At 42.4% G+C, this 8,827-nt stretch overlaps 1 long non-coding RNA gene across 1 annotated transcript; it reads right to left on the bottom strand.

Annotated features, from left to right (window-relative positions):
* Window positions 1–2,562: 2,562 nt before the first annotated feature.
* Window positions 2,563–6,501, bottom strand: LOC145423186 (uncharacterized). The gene is made up of 2 exons (XR_013904302.1): window positions 5,470–6,501; window positions 2,563–3,049 (listed from the first exon to the last, which is right to left on the bottom strand). It is a non-coding gene; the product is annotated as an uncharacterized LOC145423186 (long non-coding RNA).
* Window positions 6,502–8,827: the final 2,326 nt, after the last annotated feature.

The raw sequence follows: 8,827 nt of genomic DNA, 5'->3' as shown, positions 1-8,827 counted from the left end.
GAGTGAGCGCTTCCAACTCTGTAATGTGTCCATGTGTGGAGCGAGTTGCTGAAGTAAAAAGAGCAGACAGATCTTGGTATTGAACCCTTTTTTAAACTTCAGACTTATTGTTGAGCTTAAATTTGAAGAGCCGCCGGTCCTGTGTTTGAGGGACAGGGCGAGCAGCTCCATGCTGACGGGGCCTGCGGAGATGGTTCGATGTTGTTTTGGACACAGCCCAGTGGGAGGAGGAGACAAGGAAAGATGATAGTTCCCTCTGTCAGGACAGAATCTGCACGAGGAGCAGAGAGGCATCAAAAGCTGTTCTTCTCCCAGAAGATGACTTTAAAAGGGATCCGTAGCTTAAATCTATGTGAAGCTTGCATGGATATGACTACAATCTATGTGAAGGAAATTTTGAATGAACATAAAGGGTATAACAAGAACATACAGGGAATAAAACATCTTGTTTTAGGGTCAGATTATTTTTAACCATATTTATCTGACATAAATTATCCTGCCAAATATTAAATCACACTTATTAGAGACAGTCGCAGCAGTGTCAGTGATATGTGGGCTAATCCAGTTTAATCCTCTTGAACCAAACATTTGTGTTCAATGCTAACGACTTAAGATCAAACCAAAGTCTTTTTAATTGTTCAAGGGTGTTTTTTAGAATATTTTATGCTTTGTCTACAAGGGGAGTTTCTGTCACACAGAGAGAAACATGACAAGAACAAATGGAGTGAAATATGAAGAGATGGGATAGTGGTGGAGAGGAGGAGGAGATGTGGAATTCCCCTTTGGTTGCAGACTGGAGCTGATGTTAAAGTCGGACCAGCTTACACCTGATCATGACCTAAACCTCCACTTCTCCAATCCAAAAAGATCCTGACTTCAGAATATGTCCCTATTTTTCACAGTAAAGTTTGTTCTCATTTTCAAAAATCCCCCCTCATACCAAACAAGCCTGTTTTTTTAAAGTATCCACACTTTCTGAAGTCCTTCACTGCACAACACAACCTCACTCCCAAACGTACACACACACATCACTCGCACACACATCCATGCATCATTTGAATAATATGCAATGGTGTGTATGTGCATGAGCCCAGCCCATGTGATTCTGTTGTCATTGACTGGCTGCTAATGGCAACCAGATGAGCAGCCTTGCATGTGTCCGTGTGTGCGTGTGTGTGTGTGTGTGTGTGTGTGTGTGTGTGTGTGTGTGTGTGTGTGTTGGGTGTGGTACCTCTCACTCCTTCGGTTTATGATTAATTTGGGGGCCTGGAGCCAAATCTCTCTCACACACATGCATTGTATTATGCAATATTTGAGCAGACCTGCATGTTGCGTAACGCCCATCCTTGACGTCATCATCTGTTCCTAGACCTGCACAGGCTCAGTGATGATGTCATCGATATAGGAAGCTGACTGTTCCTTGGAGACAATGTCGAACCCTCACCGATGTGACTGCTGCACCTCACCCAGTAACTAGATATCCTGGGCCTGATTTCACTCAGATTACTGGTCCTAATGGGTTCACTGGTGTTCACACCTTTGCCAATAAACTGTTAACCGATCTCACTGGTGTCAGGTGTTGAATTCAATATGTTTTAATAATCACATATAAAAATGATTTTTGTTACACCATTAGTTACACCAATTAATTGCTTCTCAGGCAGCCTCATGCTTGGTTTCCGGTGCGTTTCCTCCCACGGTCGTCTCGGCGTTATTTTAGAGCAAATCTTTCACCGCTGAGGCGTGATGTATCTGAAATCGCTGTGCAGTGGTAACACAGCTCCCAGTGCTCCCAGCACACTAAACACTTGAACTGAACTGAACGCTCAGTTTGCTCAGTGCATTAAACAGTGCCAGCATGTCACAATGGTGACCTTTGAGCTTACATTTCATTTTGGGGAAGAAACAAGGAGTCAAATGTGGCAAGTAAGGCGGGTGATGAGTGACAATTTTGTTGATGGCAGGCCGCCCAGCTGTCATTTGTTTGGACTGTTTGGGCTTTTCAGTAAATCTCCACACTGACAGTCTGATCCTGAGGGACAAATACATGCTGCAGGGCCCTGTGATTATCTGACAAAGTGATCATTCCCCTGTCACGCTCCCGTCAAGATGCACCTTATTCTGTCTTGGATACTGCAAAGACTGCTGTTCCGTTTTTGAGCTGTAGGCTCATCTGAGACGTAGTGATGGGCCTCCACTTGGAGGCTGGGTTATCACTCAGTGCTTCTCCTGCACAAGGTGTTATGTGAGGTCATAATGTTGACGGTCCGGACTGCAGGGTCAGTTACAAAGACTTTCACTCACTTCCTGGACTCGAAGCTGGAGTTTTTCCTCAACTCGTAAATCTTTTTAGAGTAGCGATGACACTCCCGTGACCAGCTGGGAGGAAAGGCAGCGGTTCAGAACTTAACCTCACATGTTACAGTTAATTAAAAGAGACACCGATGAGAGAGACGTCAACTCCTTCTGTCTGGAAAAAGTGCTGAAATATATGATCTAACTCGAGAAATGTAGGACAAGATTCAGAGATGTTGAATGCTACAGTAGAAATGATGTTCACGCCCAAAATCCTGACTTTAAATACTTTCATTATTTGCACATTTTTAATGAAATGTTTCATATTTACCATGTAAATCATTCGATTTAATGGAATCTGGTGTAATTTACATTATTGGTTTACATTCACTTTATACAATGTATATATTTTTGATTTGAACATATTTAATTTTATATATTTCAGTTGCATTACATTTAATTAATGCTTCATGTTCATGAGGGCCAAAATATTTGAGTATTTCAGGTGTTTGAGTAGCAGCTGTATTGGTAACAGGAAGTTGGAAAGGATGTTGAGTCACATTTTGAAGAGACTGTCTGACTCGTCTTCCTCTTTGGAAATCAGATTTTTTGGAGTTAATCATCGCTGCAGGTCTGTTTCTCTGGTTGTTTGCTGGAGGAATTCTCTTTAAAATCCAGAACGGGGGAAAAACAAAGTTCAAATAGAGCATACTGGTGCTGAGCTGCAGAAAATCCCCTCTGACTGATTTCACCCCTACAGGAAAGAAAGCAGCTGAGATAGATTGCATCACCACATGTTTCTCTTTCTGTTATTGTTATTCTGAGCGTGAAGCACAGAAAACCTCAGCAGAGAAGAGACAGGATGGGAGGCTTTGTTTGAAAAACACTTAAAATAAATGTTCAGAAAGAGATTTAAATGGAAATGAAGACAGAAAAACAGCAGAACGTACAATCAGAGGATAAAGCCTGATATATGTACTTAAGTAGAAACTTTCAAGAGGGAAAGATCCAGTCAAAGTCAGCTGTAAAAATAAAAGCAGCAAAAATATCTGAAGTCCAAATGTTGAAGTTTCTATTTCATTTGAAGCACAGAAAAGTACTTTCAGCTAAAGTGAAACGGATGATGAAAGCTCTTGTAAAGTCTCCAAACACAGTGAGAGCACAGAAAGCTGTTGAAAGGTCATTTGATTGAAGGAGGTGATGGTGACAGGAATGAAACGTGTCCAAAAAGAGTTAATGTGCAGAGCCATCGTTGACCATTAAAACCGTCCTCGCTTCACAGTCGATCCCTCAGGTGCAGTAAGAAGCTGAAACAAATGCAGGACATAGAACCTCCAGATGATGAGGAGCTTCACTGACAATGAACCTGGAGGATAAACCCCAAGCAGATGGCAGGACTAACTAGATTTAAGAACCCGGGAGACTACAATAGAAATCTCTGAAGAACAGCACTCGGCTCAACATTAAACATTCAGACTCTTTATACAGTCTGAGAGTGAGAACAAGACACAGGTGAAGGTGATCAAGACAATCAGGCAGGAAGGAAGAAAAACTAAGAAACGAGCAAACAAGCCACAAGAACCAACTACCAAAATAAAACAGGAAATCAACAACAACCATAAACCATGAAACATGCTAAACATGAAGTTATTCAGCGAGGAACATGCAAGTAACATAATTTACTAAAGACGAAACAGACAGGAAGGAAGTTACCAGGAAGTAAACAAAAGACAAATACCAATTACAGAGACAGCACTCAGATTGGGGAACAGGCACAGGAAGATGAAACACTCAGAGAACTAAAAATACTACTTCAAATATGACAGCCTGAAACTTAATCAAAGCCACCCTGGGACCATGACACTCCTCTGTGATACAGTCACACATAGTCAAACAGGTGTGAATGAATGATGAGGATTTACAAGGATGAGTGAAGCTGGAACTTAATTCTAGATGACATGACCAGCTGTGGATGCTTTGGCTAAAAACATACAGGAGCCAAAGGTAAATATTTCTCAAAGAGTGTGATATGACTGAGTCATGAAAAATGCATGTTCTGGTGTCCTTGTCTTGATGTCAGTACAGTTTTTAGGGACTGGATACCACATCTATTTTGCAGCTCCAGATAATGTCTTTGCTAACAAGTGGTCAGTTCTCTGGTGCAACCATGCAGTCATTTGTTAGTTAGCGTTACAGGAGAAAGTCTTAAATGGGACAGAAGCTGAAGTGGGCCAGACCAGCGAAACTCCCCTTTGTGCCACTGTAAAGAGGTTTAGCTACACGTGTAATCCCTGAGAAGTCTTTATAGAGGAAGAAGACGTGCAGAGTCAACATTTCGATGGCTTTGCATGTTTCTCTTGTTTATACAGAAGCAGTTAATTTTACAAATGCTTTACTGGTACAACGCCCATAACACTGCACCACATTCTTCATCTATTGTTATTTTTCAGCCACTTTATTAGGTACAACTGCTTCTCAAATAAATGATCAGCTAATCTTACAGACCAGATGACCTGCTGAAGTTCAAACCGAGTATCAGGATGTTGGTGCCTCACTAGTCTGATGTTTCAGAGATGGATGATATAATTTGGGCACACAAACATCTCCAGATTTTACAGAGAACGGTCAAAAAAAAAAAAAAAAAAAAAAAAAAAAAAATCCAGTTTGTTGCAAGCAAGGAATGCAGAAGAGCATCTCTGAATGCACAACATGTCAAACGTTGAAGCAAATGAGCTGCAGCAGCAGGAGACCACAGTGGGTGCCACTTCAGTCAGCTAAGAACTGGAAACTGAGGCAACTCTTCACACAATTCATCCTGCCCTGTATCAGTGATTCAGGCTGTTAGTGATGATGTGATGCTGTCGATCTACACGAGTGTGTACCATGGTGTCGAATCAAAGTCTCTGAATGTTTCCTACACCGTCATGAATCTATGCCATGAAGACAAAACATAGTTGCATAAACTTTTCTGTCTTTATAATTTAATGACTATTCAAATATTCAAAATCATGACTATCCCTGCCAAGTATCATAAGCTGTACCTCTGATCACACAGCTTATGTTTGCAGTTATTTCATGGAAAGATCCCAAAAAGTCATGTGGCTTTAGTTACTTAAAGTTTTGGTCCTAACCTTTAATGTGTCCAGTAAACCATGAGCCCGGGGCTGTGCATACCTTTTACTCTCAACTTCAAACAGCAGAAATGAGTTTCCTTTGCAGGGTGAACAGGATCATGCTGAGATGGATCAAACGCCCCCAAAGGAACTGGTGGCAGCCCGAGAGGTCCGAGTATCTGTGCCGCCCCTGCAGTCCTGACTCAGATAATGTCACGGACCGCCGGGGCAGACCGTGTGGAGTGAGTGGAGGACCCAAGAGCAAACAGAGGTGAGGACACAAAACCGGACTTAACAGAAGGCGAGCCTTTATTTAGGGCCGAAAACTTAAGGAACAAGGCAGCAAAGCAACTGAGGGAAAACCTGAACATATACTGGGAAAACTATGGCTAAACAAAGTACAAACTAGGACTAGTTAAGGCTGGGAAACTATGACAAGGGGTAGGGGAGATAACACAGACGACACGACGCAGACTACATGAAACACAGAGACTAAATACACATGAGGGATGATCAGGGGAAGTGGCCACACATGGGATCACAGCTGACACACATGAACCTAACGACAGGACAGGAGGGTGCAACTGAATACACTGACAATGAATACAGACTTACAAAGTAAAACAGGAAACATGGAAATTAGACATGACAAGAACTAAACATAACCACGCATACAGGGAAACTTAGTACAGGGGAGATGACATAACTGACAGCATGAACTTGACAGTACAAGACACACAGACATAAACACACGAAGGGCAAGGGAGACTTAATGCAAGGGTAATATATACAAATGGCTGGACTACCTTAGAGAACCTAAACAAACAATAAACATCAAAATAGGCTAAACATAACACACTGGGTCACACGACCCAGGACCATGACAGATAAATAGACAGATGAACCAAAGTCTATTCAAAAAACATAGCAGTGTAGCACTGAGAGCCTCAGCCAACGCAGAAACAGCATTATCAGATGGTCAATACATCACCATTTAACAGGTGGATAAGTAACAGTTAAGGGACTTAAAACTACTAAGACGGTTGAAAACAGCAATATAATGAAATAAAACAGGTCAAAATAGAGCGACAATCCAGACAGAACAACATCAAGTAGACTGACAGAGTGGAGAAATGGAAGGGAGGTATGAATGCTTTAATCCGGTTTAAAGACTTGTTTGGAGCAAAGTCAAGCTCACATTCAGAGCAGTTAGTCATGATGGAGTCATGAATGGAGACCGATCCAGAAACACACCCTGAAAGGACGAAGGAGGGGAGGAAAAGAGAGATGCAGAATAGTGACGGAGGATTGAGGGACGTTAAAAGGTTATAAAACGGAGGGGAGGAAACAGCAGGGTGAGTCCAGCCCTTAATGCCAGAGGGGATTTCTGCTGAACAGAACCAGAGTCGGCTCTGATGCTGGTCCGTCACCGACCTCCAACTGCAATCTGCTGTGTGGAGTTGCCCTGTGAACAAACAAAGCTTCTGTTTACTTCTAGAGTTGCACAGCAAAGCCGGCCGTGTGGACCCTCCAACAAACACCGATTTCTCTCTTTGATGTATTTTAAACCCTCTCGTCTTCCTTTCACTCATTCGGTGTCAGGCGTTCTGTCTCACTAGTACAAAAAACTTCAAGTGTTGATTAATTGATTAATGGCTTCTGTTTGACATCAGCAAGTGACAGTTTTTTGACCTTTTTGACCCTAACAGGGGCCATAGTTGATCAAATGAATCTCACATGTGAGTCAGTAACACTGAAAATAGTGACGGAGCCCATAAAGCCATCAGGGACATGTTTACTGAGACCACAGAGCAAAGGGACTCAACAACTCTTTCCCATTCAAGCTTATTGGCAACCAAAGGTGTCGCCCCCTGCTGGCCATCAGAAATAAGACAGGTTGAAGGGACACTGCTTCCTTGATCTATGGCCACAGTGAAAACTTGTTTTAGGGCAGTGGTGTCCAAACCCAGGCCTCGAGGGCCGGTGTCCTGCAGGTTTTAGATGTGTCCTTGATCCTTCACAGCTGATTTAAATGGCTAAATGACCTCCTCAACATGTCCTGACGTTCTCCAGAGGCCTGGTGATGAACTAATCCTGTGATTCAGGTGTGTTGACCCAGGGTGAGATCTAAAACCTGCAGGACACCAGCCCTTTAGTTTTCAGATGGAGGATGAGGCAGAGCTGACCTTACCAGGTGAACTTTCACCAATAATAAAAGTTTAGACAATGAAAGAAATTCTGATTTTGGGAGGGTGTCCTCAGCGGGGGGCAACCTGCCTTTTTTTAATTGAGTGGAGCTAAACGCACAAACATGGGTTAAACTCCACGCGGTAGGGCTCTGGGTGGGTTTGAATCTTCTTGCTTTGTGGTAACAGTGCTAACCACTCAGCCACCACGGTGCCGTCAAATTACAGCTTGTGAAGCCAGATAATCAGATAATCCAACAAACTCTTGAACTCTTGTGGAAAGATGATCAATTACTTTGGTAAGACGGAGGATGGAGGATCTATAAGTCTTCTGAATCAGAACGACTTCAGCTGAAATCAGCCGTCAGCCCTGCCCTGACTGAACTCCTGACTCGTTTGCATCCATATGAAAACTGTTTGCTGGTAAATGAGTCTGTAATTTAGATCAGTGAGGAAACTGAAGAGCTGGAAAACTGGATACACACCAGGAAAAGTTGATGTTTAATTACATGAAATCCAGAAACAATCACTCTGTTAAAACTGCCTTTCACCATTTTAACTGCTGCAAATCTCTGAGGATATGAAGTTTTTAATCATGATTAGGTTTGTTTATTCGTGTCTCCCTCACACAGATCTCCTCCTGAGCATCAAACAGACAGATGACAGGACAAAATCAATCGTAGCCTTAAATTTAATGGCAACATTCTGCTTCCTGAAGATGACCTCTTCACTTTTCACGTAGAACATTTGTTACTCCGTCACTGCATATTCACATGCACAATACAAATGCAGTGCTCAGCCCGTTTGTCAAGTGTTGCAAGTCCTTCGTGTCACCGCACATACGCACAAAATGTTCCTCCCTATGCAGCGTTACAGTATTTCATTTAGTCCACATAGTTTGGACTGCTCATGATCCAGCAGGTTCCTCGTTAGGTTTTAAACCAATACTTGCTGATTTTTACCTGTGAGTCTTTGAATTGACTAGAAAACATTACTGCTCCTTTTTAAAAGCCTTTGGTTTGGTTCCTGGCAACATTTTCAAAGTCTTTGTGAGCCCAGCCGGGGTTTGAGATCTACAGCACACATCCAGTTAGTATAAATGAGGCCTGGCAGTCACTGATCAGCTGCCCGTCTGTGTCAGTCCAAAATAAAAACAACAAAAAATAATAACCAAGAAGGAAACTGTCAGAATTGATCATTTAAGATGGTCATTTATGCTTAGAAATGTATAAT

The sequence above is a fragment of the Astatotilapia calliptera genome, chromosome 20 (genome assembly GCF_964374335.1).
Source record: "Astatotilapia calliptera chromosome 20, fAstCal68.1, whole genome shotgun sequence".
NCBI lineage: Eukaryota > Metazoa > Chordata > Actinopteri > Cichliformes > Cichlidae > Astatotilapia > Astatotilapia calliptera.
The sequence above is the reverse complement of the archived record's forward strand: the minus strand, read 5'-3'. Positions and strand labels throughout refer to the sequence as shown.